The sequence below is a fragment of the Mastomys coucha genome, unplaced genomic scaffold (assembly GCF_008632895.1).
Source record: "Mastomys coucha isolate ucsf_1 unplaced genomic scaffold, UCSF_Mcou_1 pScaffold12, whole genome shotgun sequence".
NCBI classification, from domain to species: Eukaryota; Metazoa; Chordata; class Mammalia; order Rodentia; family Muridae; genus Mastomys; species Mastomys coucha.
Window position 1 is genome coordinate 38,200,002 of NW_022196894.1, and position 5,988 is coordinate 38,205,989.

General features: G+C 34.7%; 1 protein-coding gene across 2 annotated transcripts in view; it reads left to right on the forward strand.

Annotated features, from left to right (window-relative positions):
- Positions 1-5,988, forward strand: part of Lsamp (limbic system associated membrane protein) — a 2,132,018-nt gene that overhangs the window by 321,801 nt on the left and 1,804,229 nt on the right. The window lies entirely within an intron of this gene.

Below are 5,988 nucleotides of genomic sequence, written 5' to 3' on the forward strand. Positions count from 1 at the left end.
GAGAATATGGAAGCCTTAGGACTGATGAGAGCAGAACAACATGAAGGTTCTAGTTCTAGAAAAGGGGGAACTTGGTTTTCCATTCTATCTGGACCTTCACTTGAGTAGATCATTCCCATCCACATTGGTCATGCTACCGTCAATCTAGTAACAGGCTCAAAGACCAAACTCATGGGGAAACCCACAAAAACATGCCTATCAATAATTCTCTATCATCATATGAGTTCCTCTTTCTATGCCAGGATAGGCATCATGGTTGTAAAGAGAAACAGAGGGTGACAGAGATAATGTTAAGAGGTTTGGCTTTCTGTTTAGAGAAAGATCTTTTAATAACTTTATGTATATTAACTGTGTCTAACTAAGCTCCATAAGTTGTCTTTTCCTGAAGATTAGTTTAACAATCATTTTTTTTTCCAAAGATACAAGATCTCATTTAGGGTCATTATTAACATGGCAGAAGCCAATGTTAAAGAACTCAATAAAAGAAATATTATAGTCAATTCCATTCTGTCTTTGGGTAATTTGGCCCCTGCTACCACAGAAAACATTAGATGATTCTTAAATAATGAATGTAAAGATGATATTATAATTAACAGAATTGGAAGGAACAAAATATTTCTGTTTGAGTCTGACATTCTAAAGATTGGTGTGTATATCCCCTGTCTTCCCAGTCATTGTTTACTGTAACACAAGGAATGAGCTATTAAAGGAAACCTTTAGCCAATTTACCTAATTTGCCTTTATTTTAAATCTCTGTGTGTGAGCAGTTGTGATATATAGGTCTTTATACGAACAGGAAAACAGACTAATTTGTATAATAATTTCTATTATACAAATTCATATTGTGTAGTATGAGTGGGTTGTCCAACAATGGATGTTTATAAGCTGAAGCAGATGAGCTTCTGGTATCTTCCTGCTACATGTAATGGATGTCTCAGTAGTGTTAGTCTGGTGTTGATACCTGGAAGAAACCTGGATAGTGAAGGACATACTGGAAGGCTAAAGATGTTCTGGTGGCAAATAAGTACCATAGCACTGCATTTACCTTACATCTTTCTCAATGCAGGCTGCCATAGGAAAGTCATTCTCTCCCAGTTAGGTAATCTTCCCAGGGAATTCCTTCATAGACCCACCCAGAGGCATGCCTCCATTTTGTTTCCAGATATAATCAAGTTGACAGCAAAGATAAACAATTACGTGTAACAAGTGAACTTGTCACCCCTCAGCTACATGAAAACCAGTGGCATAGCTGTCAAATCTTAACCTTCTCATTCTGACTGTGGTGGGAGAGACTCATCAGGGCGAGCCAGTGTTTGTGATAAGTTTGTGAGCCTTCTTTGTCTAGGTTAGCTATTCCTAAGATTGATCGCTTGTGTGTTAATATAACTGTTCTGCACGCTAGCCAAAGTCTCTCACTAAGGCAGTCACACAGACTGAATGGTCTCATCAGGACAGCAACTCTTCAAAATCTTATGTTCATCATTTTCTTTTTAAATATTTTAATGGGACTGTAGAAATAGATCAGTAGTTAAGAATATACACTGCTCTTGAAGAGGGGACTCACATTGGTTCCTGGAATTCACAACTGTTTGTGACTTCAGTTCATGGGATCTGATGCCATATTCTAGACCCTGGGGACATCTGCACTCATGCAGCCATGTCCCTACATAATGACAGAAACAAATATACATTATTATTGATATGTTTAAAATTTTAATTAAAATACAATTATATTGTTTCCCTATTCTCTTTCCTTATGATTTCTCAAAACCTTTGTGGGTAGGTAACAATGCCCTTAGAATTCTGGATTAGTTCAAATAACCAACTACTTGGTAAGAATAAACCTATCATTTTATGAGTGTACTTGAGAATCTCAAATTGTGAATTTATGGTATTGATTTCAGATTTAGACAATACAGCAACTCAACTAAGATTGCTGGTGGTCAACCTTCCCCTACTGCTTCAAGTGCCCAAACCTTAGGAAGGCCAGCCAGACTTCAGAAAGCACTTAGGAAACATTTTATCTACACATAGTATGCTTGGAAGAAGGACGACACTAAGCCAGAGTTGATAATTGGAGTATTTTGTTATCTCTAGGATCTTGGAATCTTCAGAATAATTGCCTCATGTTTTTGGCTGAGTAAAGATAATTCATGAGACAGACTGGTTATGAACAGCTGTGTGTGTGCTGTGAAATGACAGAAGGCTGGTTTGAGCCTCTGCCTTCTCAGTCACACTGTCTCCCTTCTTTCCCTGAGGACATTTGACATCTTCAATTGCATTAAGACTCACCCCCGCATTGAAATCACAGCTTCATAGGCAGAACACAGCAGACAGGTGAGAAGTCCCCTGATGGTAGAAAACCTCATAATTTAAGATACATTTTTGACAGAAAGATTGTTGGTGGAGTTCTAAGCCCTTAACACTATACATTCTCCTTTATGAATACAATATCTGATGCTATATTTGAGCTGCATGTGGCATAATGTCCTGAACCATCAGTAAGTACAGCATATTGCAGTTGAACATAGTGAGGAACAAAGCAGAGATATATTATTATAATGCAAGCGTTCTTTCTATTTAAAAAGTAGTTTAATTAACTAAGAAACTGATGAGAAAACCTGATGGAGCTATTTTTTTCTTTCAAGTGATACTAGAACTAAAATATTACCTTTTTAAAAGGAGGTTTTACATAGAAAACATATTCAAATATTCTAACAGGACCCAAACAGTTTATTTTCATTAATGTTAATGAAAATTGGTTTCACTTCAGAGTATATTAGCATAAAATTCATTTCAGAGATCCCCACACTCCAGAGGTAGAGGCAAGCATATTGCTGCGAGTGTGAAGCCAACATAATCTATATAGAGAATTATAATAAATCCAGGACTACATGGTCAGTTCCTGTTTCTCCCACCAAAATGTTAAAGTGCAAAACGATAAGCTGAACAAATTTAAATTGATGCAAATCACTGAAAATACTAAGCTGATACTTTGATAAATCAAAGTAAATAGAGTTTTGTCTTACTTTTTAAAAAAAAGATAAATATCATTAAGTAAATATTTGTCAATTTTAGTTTACAACTTATTTCTTTCAGTTGTGTCATTTTCATATTAAGCAGATATGTTCTGCATGTTGCATGTTTTATTAAATCAACTTTATTTACATTTAATGTATTCTAAAAAATATAGGAATTTAACTTTATTTGCTTGTGTTCCTTTCTGACTGTATCAAATTCATGGTCAGTTTTCAAATGTAATAACCACTTTGTAAGCTGAAGCCCAAAATGTGGTATATAAGTATAAGGACGATTAATTATTCTATGCAAAAGACATTTTATGAGACTTATGGGAGAGTTGAGGTTGAGTTTTTGTAAAGATAATTGAAGGAAGGCTGATTTCTATATTATGTTTTTCATATCATCTACTCTGAGAATCTGTGAATTTGGTACTTCTAAACATTCCTTTAAAAATCACAATAAATGCAACACCCTGTCTCCAAGCTTTTAGCCTCCAACTGCCAGTCATCAGCTATGGGGGAGTTTATAATTCCAAACAATATTTCAAAGATCTTTAAGAGAAATAGAAACTGTATAATTACCTTGGATCCTTTTTTTCTAAATAACAACCTGGCCCATGGTCTTTTAATTCCATCACTTGTGAAAGTCTGGGTTTAAAGGGATACATTTCAACACCATGCATATGACTTAGATCCTAAGAGATATATTGTCTCAGCTGCCAAATGCAAGGATGAAGGAGGAATGTAAACAGCTTGATTGAGGCTGGCTCCTGCTGCACCTGTGGTTTTGACAGCTTTTGCTACAGCTTGAGGAGGAAACAGGTTGCCTGTTTGTTCTTCAAGAGCACTTCTGGCATCCAGGTATTATGCAGGCTCACACTGCCAGCTGTGAAGGAAGCAGCTCCCTTGTCACTTCAGAGAATGATGCTTCTGCAGGAAGATCCCTCTAGCTATTTCATCCAAGGACATTGGGCAAGGAAGGCACAAAGGATCAAACACAAAACCCCAGGAGGCTGAAGTGTTTGAGGAAAGGCTCCTTACCACAAGCTGGCTTCCAAACTTGAGGATGGTTTCAGTGGGTGAAAAGAAAACATTTAATTGCAATAATTTTTCATGATATGGGTGCCCTGATGAGTAGTCTAATGAAAACAATAGTACGCAAGAGATTTCTACTGTTTGTGTCTTCATACATTCTCACCAGGAAGAATACGTAGAGTAACATGTCAATGGCAAACACTGTAAACACAGACAAATATCAGTGAATCATTTTCTTAATGACTGTGACAATTTACTCCATACTCTAAAACAACTCCGTACATCACATGACTTAGATGACAGTTGTGTTGTTCCTTTTATTGTCTTGTGTTGTTTGTTAGAACATTAAATCTAACTTTCTAGAGAAGGTTGTCTTTGATGTAATTCATTATATAGTCCAGGTTACCCTCAAGCTCATAGCAAGCCTCTTTTCAGGGCCTTCCTGCTGCCAGACTTATAGGAAGAGAAGTCAGCACATGAAGCTTAAAATACACCTTCTGCCAATTGTTAGAGAACTACAGTAGTTAACATCATACATGTTAACAGCTGCAAATAGTTAAATCTTGTGATTTAATCAATTAATAAAAATATTAGTGGGACAAATATTCCCACATGCTTCTGAGTCTATTTTAAAGATGGACTTAAGGACAAAAGAAATGTCATATGATGTTTTACAGTTATTCGATGTTATTTTATCTTTATTTCAAATCAGTAGCAAAAGTAAATGATTTAGTAAATTTTTCAAGCAAGGTGGATACTAATAGAAAGAATAATTAAATCCCTACCTCATACATATTTAAGTCCAAATATACAAGAGCAAAGGTAGATAACAAAATAAAATATAAAGATAAAATGGAGTCCCAAGAAACATTGGAGGAAAGAATAAGGAAATATTTTAGAAACTTGAGTACAAAAACTTGTTTTATATGTACCATAACAATTAGACAAAATAAAGGAAAATATGTATAAGGGTGGTGATTTTAAGTCAAGAGAACTATCTGCAGAGGAAAAAAATAGGAAGTGGCTACATCCTGAGTATTTTTATGCAGGAGTAAAACAACTTAGAATGTTTCACTAGAAAGAAACAGCAAACACTTGAGTCGGTAGAAATGTTTATCATTATTTGAATATTCTATACTGTGTATAAGTGTGGAATATCACAACTTACCTACTATGTTAACATGTACAAATTTTATAAATCAGCTTAAAAACTAAGTTTTTAAAACAATATGGTAAATTTAAAATAAAAAAATGTTCACAGTGATATTAGGGATAAAACTGCACATGTATAATAATATAAAATTCTCTACTTCTATTACACAATGCTTTCCTAGTTATTGGGTTTGATTTTTAGAAAAACTAGAAAATGTTAAATATGCTGCTTATGAATAAGGGAGTGAGAGTGGCAGGTGAACATGGATCATGAATGAATGTTTGTGAACACGGATCGTGAATGAATGCTTGTGAACATGGATCATGAATGAATGTACAAGTAGAAATAGATGGGGAGAAGAGTCAATGATTGCCTAAATATGGTAGGATGAGGAAAAACAAAAGGAAAAGAAAGAACATTGAAGAGAATAAGAGGAATCAAACACTGCTTACACAACAAATTGGACAAAGATTTGATAAACAAACCACTCTTCTCACTAATTCACATTAGAGTCAACTGCTAACTATGTGGATTTAACCTAGAGGCATTATTCCTAGAATACCAGTCTGGCTAATATTGTAGTTGTAAACATATCCATGGAAGAATGCTTTATAAAAGGCATTATAATAAAATAAATACCCCAATTGTTATTAAGTTATTACTAAATAGTGCAGATTATACTTGACTTAAACTTGGCTTAGTTTATAAAATGGCAACAGCATATATTTATATATATATGTATATATATACATATATATATACACACACACACACACACAC